This window comes from Somniosus microcephalus, chromosome 10, assembly GCF_052327205.1.
Source record: "Somniosus microcephalus isolate GS21.2 chromosome 10, FLI_Smic_1.0, whole genome shotgun sequence".
NCBI classification, from domain to species: Eukaryota; Metazoa; Chordata; class Chondrichthyes; order Squaliformes; family Somniosidae; genus Somniosus; species Somniosus microcephalus.
In genome coordinates this window covers 48,884,890-48,899,982 of record NC_140996.1, presented here as the reverse complement: position 1 = coordinate 48,899,982, position 15,093 = coordinate 48,884,890, and positions in this window count along the sequence as shown.

Sequence of the window (15,093 nt, the reverse complement as noted above, 5' to 3'; positions counted from 1 at the left end):
GTGGGTTTGGAAAGTTCTGGCGCAGCTTGTTTTCCTCTTGGTTCTCCTGCGATGTAGGCAGCCGGTACAGCCTTGGTGAGCGCTCGCCATGGATGGGTCCGTTACCGATGTGTTGTTGAAGAAACTGGATGCACACTCCGGAATCCGTTACCGATGTGATATTGAAGAAGAACTGGAGCATCCGTTACCGATGTGATGTTGAACTGGATGCACACTCCGGGACCTGAGTGTCTTCTTCTCCGGCCTGGGTCGTCGATGATCTCCCGACAAAAGTACCCGGGCCTCCCTCGTCGTCTTCCTGTCGTGGCCGGGCCTTGCCTGGCCGAGCTGGCTTCCAAGCCGAATTCTTGTCGTCGTCTTCTCGTTGTGGCCGGGCCTTGTAACACCCTTATTTAAAAAGGGTAGTAGGCAGAAGGCTGGAAACTATAGACCTGTTAGCCTAACATCTGTGGTTGGTAAAATGTTAGAGTCCATTATTAAGGAGACAGTAACGGGACATTTGGATAAACATAATTTAATAAGGCAAACTCAGCATGGTTTCATGAAGGGGATGTCATGTTTAACAAATTTGCTTGAGTTTTTTGAGGAAGTAACATACAAGGTGGATAAAGGGGAACCAGTGGACGTAATGTATTTAGACTTCCAAAAGGCATTTGACAAGGTGCCACACAAAAGATTATTGCTCAAGATAAAAAATCACGGGATTGGGGGTAATATTCTGGCGTGGGTGGAGGATTGGCTCTCTTACAGAAAGCAGAGAGTTGGGATAAATGGTTCGTTCTCAGATTGGCAACCAGTAACTAGTGGTGTTCCGCAGGGGTCAGTGCTGGGTCCCCAACTCTTTACAATCTATATTAACGATTTGGAGGAGGGGACCGAGTGTAACATATCAAAGTTTGCAGATGATACAAAGATGGGACGGAAAGTAGTGAGTGAGGAGGACATAAAAAACCTGCAAAGTGACATAGACAGGCTAAGTAAGTGGGCAGAGATTTGGCAGATGGAATACAATACTGGAAAGTGTGAGGTTATGCACTTTGGCAGGAAAAATCATAGAGCAAGTTATTATCTTAATGGCAAGAAACTGGAAAGTACTGTAGTACAAAGGGATCTGGGGGTCCTGGTGCACGAAACTCAAAAAGTTAGTATGCAGGTGCAGCAAGTGATTAAGAAAGCCAATGGAATGTTGGCTTTTATTGTTGGGGGTTGGAATATAAAAACAGGGAGGTATTGCTGCAGTTGTACAAGGTATTGGTGAGGCCGCACCTGGAATACTGCATACAGTTTTGGTGTCCATACTTAAGAAAAGACATACTTGCTCTCGAGTCAGTACAAAGAAGGTTCACTCGGTTAATCCCGGGGATGAGGGGGTGGTCATATGAGGAGAGGTTGAGTAGATTGGGACTCTACTCATTGGAGTTCAGAAGAATGAGAGGCGATCTTATTGAAACATATAAGATTGTGAAGGGGCTTGATCGGGTGGATGCAGTGAGGATGTTCCCAATGATGGGTGAAACTAGAACTAGGGGGCATAATCTTAAAATAAGGGGCTGCTCATTCAAAACTGAGATGAGGAGAAACTTCTTCACTCAGAGGGTGGTAGGTTTGTGGAATTTGCTGCCCCAGAAAGCTGTGGAAGCTACATCATTAAATAAATTTAAAACAGAAATAGATAGTTTCCTAGAAGTAAAGGGAATAAAGGGTTACGGGGAGCGGGCAGGAAATTGGACATGAGTCTGGGTTCGGAATGGTCATGGCCCTGTGGGTAGTGGAGCGGGCCCAGGGGCCGTGTAGCCTTGTTCTGCTCCTACTGTGTTCTAATTCTGTTAGATTTCAGGAGATGGTTTTATTCCTGTTCCTGGCTGGGGTGGAGATCGCCTTTACAGAAGGTAAGTACTGTAGAAAATATAGGGACAGAGTGATCTCCTGGAAAAATTTCAATCGCCTAGATGGGTCGGAGAGGAATTTCCCAGATTTTTTTCTCCCAAATTGGCCATTGGGTCTTTATCTGGTTTTTCGCCTCTCCCGGGAGATCACATGGGTTCGGGTGGATGCAGAGTGATAGAAGATTTGAGGTTAGGATCAGATCAGCCATGATCTTATTGAATGGTGGAGCAGGCTCGAGGGGCCGATTGGCCTACTCCTGCTCCTATTTCTTATGTTCTTATGTTCTTATGAACACCGAATACGTTCCGAACCGAAATTGTTCCGAAGGTCCGAACCGAAGTGCTGCCCTGATGGACTTTTTCAATCCACAGTTATACCTTTTTGGAACATTCTTATCTCCCGCCAAATCATAGTCCTGTCTTTGTAATAATTCTGGCGGTCAGAACTCTCTGCAGGGGTGTTTTGTCTTCATAACGGGGGTCGGTGATAGCTTAACTGGCCTTCCTGGGCCGATAATGTCTTTGCTTTGTTACCGTAACTTGGTTTGTATATTGATCGGTCTGGAGATTTCCCTGGATGGCTGTTAAACGGCTTCTCTTTGTACAGTGTAATGGGTTAAAGCGTTCGTTCAATTGTCCGCCCATTTCTTGATGGGTCTCATCCTGTCACCCAAATCTGTCCTGTACTTATAATCTAATCAATATGTATGCTCAGTTCCATGAGTTTCGGCTTCCCGAAACTGGTTTTCGCGGGCTTTTAATGCCCTCAATCCACAAGCCTGTCTGGCTTGTAGTAACAGAAATTCAAATGGTCCCAGAAGCTGGTCACGAGGTCTGGCGGCCAATTTGTGTGCCCTTTTATCAAAGGTTTCTCTGTATAAGCTTCTTTTGGTCAATAAAGCTGATTTATTAACCCTATTTTCCTACGTGATTATTTAATGAAAAATTTCGCGAATCTTACAGGACTTTGATCCCCAAAAAAACAGGTGGATTGTTGTCGGGTGGGAGGCTGAAGTGTTAAGGAAATGAATGTCGGCCCCAACCCGCCTCCAACCCGCCCACTTCCGGTTTTAATGGAGGCAGGACAGAGGACAGGCAGCCAACCTGCTCCCAGGAGGTGGGTCGTCTATTTATAAATATTATAATCAAGCTGGCGTGCCTCAGATTTAACAAGCTTTACAAATTTAACTGTGTCTGGTCAGGTTTCTCAGGCCTTGGAGAACCTGCCAACTAAAGTAAGGCGAGGACTGCTGGATCCAGGAGGTAAGTGCATGTACACGTACCTGCTGGATCCAGTGTCCCTACCTCACCCAACCCCCCCACAATCAGAGACCCCCCTACGAATCCACTGATTCCCCCACCCGAGATCTCTGATCACCTTCCTGGACTCCCCATTCTAGCCCCGATGCTGTGGTCCCAACCTTTCCCCTCCTCCCCTTCACGCGATGCTGCGGCCCCGATCCTTTCCCCACTCCCCCTCCCCCGATGCTGCGGCCCAGATCCATTCCCCCCTCCCCCGATGCTGTGGCCCAGATCCATTCCCCCCTCCCCCGATGCTGCGGCCCTGATCCTTCCTCCCTCCCCCTCCCCTGACGCTGCGGCCCTGATCCTTTCCACCCTCCCCCGATGCTGCGGCCTTGATTCTTTCCCCCGCTTCCCCCTCGCGCGATGCTGCAGCCCCGATCCATTCCCCCCTCCCCCTCCAGCGATGCTGTGGCCCCGATCCATTCCTCCCCTCCTCCTCCCTGAATGCTGCGGCCCTGATCCTTTCCCCCCTCCCCCTCCCCCGATGCTGCGGCCCTGATCCTTTCCCCCCTCCCCCGATGCGGCGGCCCTGATCCTCCCCCCCACCCCCGTTAATCCTCTAGCCCTGATCTTTCCCCCCCACGATACTCCCCTGGCCCCGATCCTCCCCCCCCAGATACTCCCCTGGCCCTGATGCTCCATCCCCCCCGATACGCCGCTGGCCCCGATCCTTCCCCCACCCCGCCGATACTCCCCTGGCCCCGATCCTCCCCCCTCCGATACTCCCCTGGCCCCGATCCCCCCCCCGAGACTCCGCTGGCCCCGATCCTTCCCCCCCCTGAGACTCCCCTGGCCCCGATCCTCCCCCGGCCCTTGATAGTCCCCTGGCCCCGATCCTCCCCCCGCCGATACTCCCCTGACCCCGATCCTCCTCCCCACCCCCGCTACTCCTTTAGCCCTGATCTTTCCACCCCCCCCCCGATAGTCCCCTGGCCACGATTCCCCCCCCCCGATACTCCCCTGGCCCCGAACCTCCCACCCCCCCGACACTCCCCTGGCCCCGATCCACCCCCCACCCCCCGACACTCCCCTGGCCCCGATCCACCCCCCGCCCCCCGATACACCCCTGGCCCCGATCTTCCCCCTGCCGACACTCCCCCCAGCCCCGATCTTTCTCCCCCCCCGATACTCCCCTGGCCCCAATCCTTCCCCCACCCCGATTCTCCCCTGGCCCCGACCCATCTCGTCCCCCCCCCCAATACTCTCCCGGCCCCGATCCTTCTCCCCGCCGATACTCCCCTGGCCCCGATCCTTCTCCCCCCCTCCGTTACTCCCCTGGCCCCGAACCTTCCCCCCCCCCGCCGATACTCCCCTTGCCCCGATCCACCCCGATGCTCCCCTGGCCCCGATCCTTCTCCCCCCCCGATACTCCCCTGGCCCCGAAACTTCCACCCCCCCCCGATAATCCCCTGGCCACGATCCTTCTCCACCCCACCGATACTCCCCTGGCCCCGATCCTCCCCCCGCCTCCGATACTCCCCCGGCCCCGATCCTTCTCCCACCCCGACACTCCCCCGGCCCCGATCCTTCTCCCACCCCCCCGATACTCCCCTGGCCCCGATCCTGCCCCCTCCCCGATACTCCCCTGGCCCCGATCCTTCCCCCCACGATACTCCCCTGGCCCCGATACTCCCCCCGCCCCCCGATACTCCCCTGGCCCCAATCCCCCCCCCAATACTCCCCTGGCCCCGATACTCCCCTGGCCCCGATCCTCCCCCCCCGATACTCCCCAGGCCCCGATCCTCTCCCCCCCGATACTCTCCTGGCACCGATCCCCCCCCAATACTCCCCTGGCCCTGATCATTCCCCCACCCGATACTCCCCTGGCCCCGATCCTTCTCGCCCCCCCGATACACCCCCTGGCCCCGATCCCCCCCCCCCGATACTCCCCTGGCCCCGATCCTTCCCCCCCCCCGATACTCCCCTGGCCCCGATCCTTCCCCCACCCCCCGATACTCACCTGGCCCCGATCCCCCCCCCCGATACTCCCCTGGCCCCAATCCTTCTCCCCCCCCCCGATACTCCCTTGGCCCCGATCCTTCCCCACCCCCCGATACTCCCCTGGCCCCGATCCTTCCACCAGCCCCTGATACTCCCCTGGCCCCGATCCTTCCCCCCCGATACTCCCTTGGCCCCGATCCTTCCCCACCCCCCGATACTCCCCTGGCTCCGATCCTTCCACCACCCCCTGATACTCACCTGGCCCCGATCCTCCCCCCCCCAGCCCCGATACTCCTCTGGCCCCGATTCTTCTCCACTCCTGATGCTGCGGCCCCGATACTCCCCCCCCCGATGCTGCTGCGGCCCCCGACCAACCCCCCCACCCCCCTGGCCCCCCGATGTTGCGGCCCCTGACAGCCCCCCACTCTCCTGGCCCCCCGATGTTGCGGCCCCTGACCAACTCCCCACCCCCCTGGCCCCCCGATGTTGAGGCCCCTGACAAACCCCCACCCCCCTGGCCCCCCGATGTTGCAGCCCCCGACCAACTCATCACCCCCCTGGCCCCCCGATGTTGCGGCCCCTGACAACCCCCATCCCCCTGGCCCCCCGATATTGCGACCCCTGGCAAGCCCCATCCCCCTGACCCCCTGATGTTGCGGCCCCTGAATTCCCCCATCCCCCTGACCCCCTGATGTTGCGGCCCCTGACAACCCCCCACCCCCCTGGCCCCCCGATGTTGCGGCCCCTGACTACCCCATCCCCCTGACCCCCTGATGTTGCGGCCCCTGACAACCCCCATCCCCCTGGCCCTCCGATGTTGCGGCCCCTGACAACCCCCATTCCCCTAACCCCCTGATGTTGTGGCCCCTGACAGCCCCCCACCCCCTGGCTCTCCGATGTTGCGGCCCCTGACAACCCCCATCCCCCTAACCCCCTGATGTTGCGGCCCCTGACAACCCCCATCCCCCTGGCCCTCCGATGTTGCGGCCGATGACAACCTCCATCCCCCTGACCCCCTGATGTTGCAGCCCCTGACAATCCCCATCCCCCTAACCCACTGATGTTGCGGCCCCTGACAACCCCCATCCCCCTAACCCCCTGATGTTGCGGCCCATGACAACCCCCATCCCCCTAACCCACTGATGTTGTGGCCCCTGACAACCCCCATCCCCCCAACCCCCTGATGTTGCGGCCCCTGACAACCCCCATCCCCCTAACCCCCTGATGTTGCGGCCCCTGACAACCCCCATCCCCCTGGTCCCCCGATGTTGCGGCCCCTGACAACCCCCATCCCCCTGACCCCCTGATGTTGCGGCCCCTGACAACCCCATCCCCCTGACCCCCTGATGTTGCGGCCCCTGACAACCCCCATCCCCCTGGCCCCCCGATATTGCGGCCCCTGACAACCCCCATCCCCCTGGCCCCCCGATGTTGCGGCCCCTGACAACCCCCATCCCCCTGACCCCCTGATGTTGCGGCCCCTGACAACCCCATCCCCCTGACCCCCTGATGTTGCGGCCCCTGACAACCCCCATCCCCCTGGCCCCCCGATGTTGCGGCCCCTGACAACCCCCATCCCCCTGACCCCCTGATGTTGCGGCCCCTGACAACCCCCATCCCCCTGACCCCCTGATGTTGCAGCCCCTGACAACCCCCATCCCCCTGACCCCCTGATGTTGCGGCCCCTGACAACCCCCTAGCCTCTCCATCCGGCTGGCTGAGACGCAGAGGTTAGAAATACAAATCAGGCCCTGCTGTTAAATTTGGCAGGGCCTGCAGGAAACCTGCTCTTCCGGGATACCCAATCGCTTTCTGGTCCCCCTGCTCCCAACCAGCCACACTTTTAATATTCTGGCAACTATTGCAAAAATATAAGTTTTTATGGAATCAAATCAACTCATTGACATTTATGTACTTTTTTGTATTCATCAGAGACAGGTTAACCACCTTTAAAATTTAAACAAGGCATCGGTTTTCTTGTAGGAGCAGATTCACTGTTCACTGTCATAACAAATAAATTGGCAGGATATTGGTTTATGGTTGGATTATCCTTTTGGTTCAGAAGTTAGAACAGGGTTCATAAGAATTGCTGGCTGCACATACATTGAAAAGACAAACAAACCAGCAGATGATGCCTGACACACATTAAGCAAGTCTGTCACATGCGACTTAACAAGTAGGTAAGTGTTGTTGCTATCAACTGCAGCATCTATCCCTGAATACTAACAGTACTATAGCTTACTGCCCATTTGTAGCTGTGATGATAATTCATTTTAAAAAAGAAGACCCTATTGGGTCCACTTGTTCTGTGCAGGATCCAAATCAATGGATTTCTTTTTTATCTGCTGCTATTTTACATTTTATCAACCACTGGTATGTGCCATGGTTGCATCCATTGGGTGTGAATCTAAAACCCTTAATACTAGAAACAGACTGGATCAACTCATTGGTCCGAGGCTTCTTCATTTTTGGAGTTCCTCCATTGGAACATGATAGACTCTTCCCATTCAACTCCCTTTTGATTTTTAAATGAACGACTTATTTCTCCAGAGGTGAAGCAGGGGTGGGGGTGGCGCGGGGGTGGGGATGGGGGCTGGGGGTGGCGCGGAGGTGGGTGGGGGTGGGGTGGGGGTGACATGGTGGGGGGTGGGGGTGGTGCGGTGGGGGGTGGGGGGAGCATTGCAGGACACTTCTGACCCCACCTGCAAGAAATTATACCAATGATGGCATTGCCATAATTCTTGAAATTAAGCTTCATTCAACTACCTAGAATTCTACTGTGGCCATCATTTTAGAAATGCTGACTGCCATTTTATGACTGGATTCCCTTTGAAACCTTGAAAACACATTTCCCTGTAAAGTTCAACTTTACCTTAGGGGACATTGCCCTATCATCAGGTCAGAGGCTTCGGACTGTTCCTTTGAATGTTTTGTGTTGTATTATGCCGTATTTTCCTTCAAGAAACATTTCAGAAGTCAGCAAGGATTGTTCCGTGAATGGTTTGTAAGAACATGGCCACTTCTCTTTGCAAATGGATACTATCAAAAAAGTACAGGTGTACATTTTGCATCTTATGCAAATAATATATAAGCTTAATATTTTTAGTATGTAAAATTATGTCAATGACTACCATCTTTTGGCGGTGTCATTTTGGCATATCATCTTCCAAAAGATGCTTAAATAGAAGATAACCAAGACATCTTTTTACCCATAAATATGAGGGTGGAAGATAAGCCAATAGAATAGCTTTCACCTTGCATCACTGGATTACCAATTTGTGGAGAGTTTTATGCTTTACATCATACTTATTGCAAACTAAAGTTGAAAATACTATTATAGAAAGACATAGGGCTCGATTTTGTCATGGGGTGGGCTGGGGTCGTGTCATCCGCTTTTCGTGTTAGCTACCTGAATCCAAATCGATGTGGGAGAATTATGCGATTTTCACCGAAATGGGCAATTGGGTTCGAGCGTGTGGGAACCCATGGCCCAATTAGTTTTTCAGTCTGAAACTCGCCTCCGATGATGTCATCATTGCTGCTGCATTTAAGGTCTGCAAGAAGCCTAGCTTCTTCTGCAGACTGCCAACCTTTTGGCCTTTGCTGTGAGAGGGACATGGAGGCAAAATGAGCAGCGGGAGATCTAAGTCTGCTCCCAGATTTGATGACGTTGCCCTTCAAGCTTTGGTGAAGGGAGCAAGAGTTAATAAGTAGGTGCTCTTCCCTTCTTCAGGGAGGAAGAAGCCTCCCCAGCAGACAAAGTCTGTGTGGATCCAGGTGGCTCAGGAGGTCAACTCATTGGGCCAGAAATTCCAGAACGGGGCTTGCAGCGCGTGCAAGCCCCATATGTGCACTTACCCCGCGCTCTTGCCGATCAGCTTCTGGGACGCCTGAACTTGGAGAAATAGAAAGCACATTCCCGGGCAGCGTATGACGTCACGCCGCCCAGGAGTGCAGCCAGCGCGGACCCAGGAGCGTGCAGTGTAAGTGAGACACGCCCCTTGAGGTCTCAGTTTCACTGGACACGCCCCCAATGTTTCTGTCAAGCTGCTTTGCTTTTTTACATGCAAAGCAGCAGTTTAAATAGGTTTTTGGAAGTTTTTTGAAGATTTTGGTAACTTTTATAAACTTTTTAAAATGTTTACATTATTTTGAGTAATCTGAAGTAGTTATAAAGAGAATTAAAGCAATTTAAAGACTTTTAAAAGCCCTAAAAGAATTTTTTTAATTCCATTTATTTATTTAGCAATGTCGTCGTCATACGTGTCTTCACACTGTTCCCTTTGGGGAACTGTATGAAGTGGTGGAAGGATTTATGGCCGTGATTAACGCTCATTCCGTGACCGTAACCATCTTTGAACCAGCCATTAGGGCGGTTAGTCCTATGGCGGGAGGGTTTTACGTACTCCCACAAGCTATACAAGGAGGGGGGGCCACCCACACCCACGGACGCAAATATCCCACTGGATGTCAACCCAGAATTTAGAGCCGGAGCTCCGACTCCACTTGCCGGGACTGTCTGGAGCGGGGTTCGAAACCCTACCCTGATCTGGCCCAGCGGCGGGGATCCTACCGCTATGACAAACGCCCAATCCGATTAGCAACGTGAAATGGCAGCATAGGGCTCCAGTCACGGGGAGGGAAAAGGCACAGGAAACGTATGGGTGTCACCTTTTGTGCGGAGTGGGCCTTTTGCGTAGCAGTAAGCATCCCCGCCGCTGGGCCAGAAGGAGTAGGGTTTTGAACCCCACTCCAGACAGTCCCGGCAAGTGGAGTCGGAGCTCCAACTTTAAATTCTGGGTGGATATCCAGCGGGATACTTGCGTCCGTGGGTGTTGGTGGCCCCCCCCCCCCCCCTCAGATGGGTTGTGGGAAGCCCATAAAACCCTCCCGCCATAGGACTAACCACCCTAATGGCTGGTTCAAAGATGGTTACGGTCACGGAATGAGCGTTAATCACGGCCATAAATCCTTCCACCACTTCATACAGTTCCCCAAAGGGAACAGTGTGAGGATACGTCCGATGATGACCTCTTGCGCAATGCACCTCCTTGGACCCTCAGTCGCAGATGCGAGGCGGCAAGTCATGCAAGTGTTAAATTTTTTATTTTATTGACATGTAAAATGTTGGCCCAATAATTCCCTTCCAAATGCGCGAGTACGGTCGGGGTACTTATGCATCTGGCCGGATGAAATGCCGGTTTTCAGCATGCACAGTGCATGTGGGGAAAACCGGCATTTCCTGTCTTCTGAACGAAGGGGTTCAGAGGCAGAACGCGTGCGGCTGCACATGCAGCGCGTGCGCAGTATAATTCGCCGCTTTCATTAATGCTTTCAGTGAGGTCCAGTCATTACAACTTACACATGAAAAAAGCATGGGTACAGTTGCTACAGAGGCTGCGGAGGAAGATATTTCTTATCGTGGAGCTTCTGAAAGTATGTATGTCTGTATATATTCCTTTGCGTGTTATGTATATATTCCTTTACTTATGTGTATGAATGTATTATTTAATTATGACTTTCAGAGAAAGTAACTTATTGGAAAATCATAATTAAAAACATACATTCATAGTAAAGGAATATAAAACATACATACATATACGTAAAGGAATATATGTGGACATACATACATAACTCATTCTCACATTCCATTCACACAGCCACAATTGCTCCTTCTACCTTCCGTTCTGAAAACCCTTTAAAAAAAAAAAAAATTTTAACTTTAAAACTTACTTAAAATTTCTTAAAATAACTTCCCTCCCTTTCCCAAACAAAAATATTGCATTTCAAAAGCTCCACGATAAAATATATCTTCCTCCGCAGCCAATGAACCACTTTACACTTGCTTTTTTTCAGTGTAACTTCTAAGGACTTAACCTCACGGATTTCATGAATGAAATCCACGAAGTTCACTGCGCAAGCGCTGCCTGTGCAGTTGCACGCGCTCGAAGTCTGGAAATGCTGGCGTTCCCCGCATGCGCTGTTCATGCTGAACGCCGGCATTTCCAACGGCCAGAAGCGTGAGTAAGCCGACCGTACTCACGCTTCTGGCCTGGAATTTCTGGCCCATTGTCGCTGATGCACAGAACCTGGCTTCAGTGCAGGAAGAGGTTTCATGACCTTCTGTGCACTGGAAAAGTGAGTATGACTTTCCCAACACCCTCAATCTGATCCCCATTGCCTCTCCTCACCAGCACTCAGCATTAGCACATTCACCCAACTATTCGACTATGCAGCCCTCACACTCCCTATCACTGTGATGCTATGAAAACAACTTACAAAACACAGGGAGGGCCCTTGGTCTTGCCACCTCACTCCATCGTGGTTTCCTTTTAAGCATCTATGCTAGGGATTCTCTACATTCACTCCTTCATTCTCACTTAAACTCCACTTGTCTCCCTCATTGCAGGAAAAGAGAGCTCACAATAAGAGGGAAAGAGCGAGGAGAGGAGCAGGGCCACACTCAGTAGCTCACCTCAACCCTTGGGAGCAGGCGGTCCTGGAAATCATGGGAATCGAGGACAATGCACAAGTGGGGGATGGACAGACGGGTGCATCAGAACAAGCTGGTGACAGAATAGTTTTCCATCTCTCTCATTGACATTGCATGAGTCGCTGATAATGATTTCTGAAGCTCTAACAAATGGACTTATGATCATCTGCAATATGCAATGTGCATGTAAACTTGGCCTCACATCTCTGACTCTTTCCTTTACTCCCCCACAGGACCATCGCAAGCACCCGTTCCCACTATCCAGGAGGAACAGCCTGAGCCTCCAAACTCCTCAGAGGCAGCTGCAACGTCTGAGGGTGCAGCGTCAGAAGAATTCAGCACACCCAGCACCAGCGCAGACACTCACACCTCGGTGGGACCATCGCGAGATAGAGTAGTGCTGTCACCTGGTGTATCACAGCCCACAAGTGAGCATCAGCAGATTGTGGAGACAGGGACAGCAGTGGAGAGTCCTAGTCGGAGGGCGCAGGACTCTCTCAGCTCGGCTCAGCTGCATGTCGTGCCTCTGGGTCCATCCAGAAGAACAGCGGTGCTGGAACACCAGGAACAGGTGCAGGAGTCTCTGGCAGGTTTTGTCTCTAGGGTAGCTGCGAGTGTGGAGCAAATGGAGGAGTCCCTCGCTAATATGAGCAGAGCCTTTGTGGAGGCATTGGCGCATGAATGCAGCACCACAGAAAGGATGGCAACTCCGTGGAAAGGATGGCTACAGTAGAGGAGAGGATGGCTATGGCCATGGAGGAGCTAAGTCGCCAGAGTGTAGAAAACATGGTGAGAGTTCAGAATAGAGTGACATCTCTGGAGGAGCGATGGTCAGCTATTGAACAGAGAAACCAGACCTTCATGGAAGTCCTTCTGAGTAGCACTGCCAGTGCAGATACGGGTCCCCATGGCGCCCCCTGATGTGCAGGAAGGTGCTCTCGAGCCACTTGCAAGCGCTGAGGTGGACCTGTCCCATGAGAGGGATGTTGGTGGCTGAGAACAAGGAAGTGGGGGCTCCTCTCCAAGCGCTCACACGACCATGCCACTGCCAAGTTCTCGGTCAGAGCCCCACCAGAGTCCCCACCAAATTGAGATCGGTGTCTCAACCCCTGCACAGCCGCAGGAGCAGCAGACTGTTGCCGAGCCCTCACAGGTTCACAACCCCAGAGGACGCCCGCCAAAGGTGTCGAGACACGAGCAACAAGAAAGTGAGCAAGGGGCCTCGACATTGTCTTGTTTTGCACACTTTGTACAAAAATAATAAATTGCAGGACAACGGAGTATTACAGTTTAACACTTTAATGAGGCATTAGGTCTGATGATTTTACTCATACAGCACAGTGGGGACAAGATGGAGTTAGGACCCCTAGCCTGGGTCTTCAAAACAATAGCAGTCCTTACAGATGCCTGCAGGCCAATGACAACTCAGCATGTGATCACATGTGAATATAATAGGTATTCCTTACCGATGCCTGCGGGCCAATGATAATTCAATATGCCAATGTTACATCCCCTTTATTTAAAAGAAAAATGTTATGCATTACTTTTAAACCTTTCTTCTACATAATGTTCTCGGTAGCATAAACTTACAAGTAAACTCAGCATTTAACTAGCACTGAAAACATCACAAGTCAAGGATAACTCTAGGCTTGACCTCTCATCCCGACCTTGTGTGGTATGGAACTGAGCATGCTCCTGAATCGGTCAACAAATCAGGTTCAGCTTTAGGTTCAGGTAAGTATGATGTGTTTTGTGTATTGCTCTGTTTATCACACTCTGTTGAACTGATCCTCTTGTCGGAATAACGGTGTTGTTCCTTGGTGTTCAGGAGGTGCCTGTAATTGCGGCGGTACACCTGTCCTACTGGGGTGCGGACATGATACGATCGCTCAGTGTCAGCTGGCTGGATGACGACTGCTGGCTTCCAGTAGTCATGCCCCTGGATTCTGATGGATTCTCCATTGTGCAGCGGTGGAAGTAGTCTAGCTGACCTGTCATAGTATCTCTTTTGGTGTTGCTGTCTCTGTACACATTTTTCATGCACTTGCTTACAGCTGACGACCTCTGGCTGCAGCTGCTGGTTGGTGCTTGGAAGGATTGAGCGAAGTCTGTGGCTCATCAACAGCTGTGCTGGTGACTTGAAGTTGTCAACCGGAGTGTTGCGGTACTCAAGGAGACTGATGTAGGGTCTCTTTTGTCCGCTTTGGCTTTGTCCATGAGTGTTTTTGCAATCTGGACAGTTTTTCCAGCAAGGCCATTATTTGAGGGTAATGTGGGCTTGATGTGACGTGTGAAACGACTCAAACTCTTTTGATTTGTATTGGGGGCCATTGTCTGAGTCTAAAGTCTGTACCATGCCATGCCTGACAAAGGCTGCCTTTAGCTTGTGGATCACAGCTGCAGATGTGGTGCTGTGAAGCTTGTCCAGTTCAAAAAATCTGCTGTAGTAATCAACAGTCACTATGTAGTCCTCGTTGTTCCATGTGAACAGATTCATTGCCGCGACCTGCCAGGGCCTGTCTGGGATACGGTGAGGTATCATGGGCTCTTTGACATTTGATGGGTGGCATTCTAGACAAATGGAACATTTTCCGACAATGCCCTCAATGTGTTTGCACATTCCGGGCCTAAACATAATGTCACGTGCTCTTTGTTTGCATTTTTCCATGCCCATATGTCCAGCATGAATTTTTGTCAACATCTCTTCTCTGAGACTGGTAGGAATGATGATTTTCTCCCCTTTGAAGACGGTAGAGCAGGGCTATAAAAGCCCCAGAGACCAGGTAAGGCCTCACAGCGTCGGCGGGAATCCTGAGCGGCAGAGCGGGGCTAAAAAAGCCCCAGAGACCATGTGGTAAACCACTGTTATTGTTGTTCACCGTTGTTGTTGTTGTTGCACACTGTTGTATCTATGCATGCCTCAGCTGGCTCCGCCTCTGGCTCCACCCAAATGCCCAGGTATAAAGGTGACTGCTCTGCAGCCCCCTGCTTTCTTGGAAACCAGTCAACCACGAGAGGCATGCTCTGTTCTTTGTTAATAAAAGCCTTTTGATTACTCTCCTAACTCTCCGTCTTTTATGAGTAATTGATAGCGCATCAATTTTATTAACAAAAACAAAATGTCGGCACCAAACGCTGAGCAGCAGGCGCTGCAGCTAATGACGGCACCAAACGCTGAGCAGCAGGCGCTGCTGCATGCCCTCAGACCAACATGCCTGGACCTAGACCCTCAAGAGGCGGGTTCATCTACCAAGTTCGCACAATGGCTGCGTTGCTTCGAAGCTTACCTGGAAGCCTCAGCCATGACACTAGATGGAAACAAACTAAAAATCCTGGCCTCCAAGGTGGGCCACCAAGTCTACACGCTCATCCAGGACGCGACTACCTACGCGGCGGCTATCGATCTGCTAAAAGGACAATACACACGCCCGGTAAATACGGTTTATGCCAGACACCTCCTGAGATCCC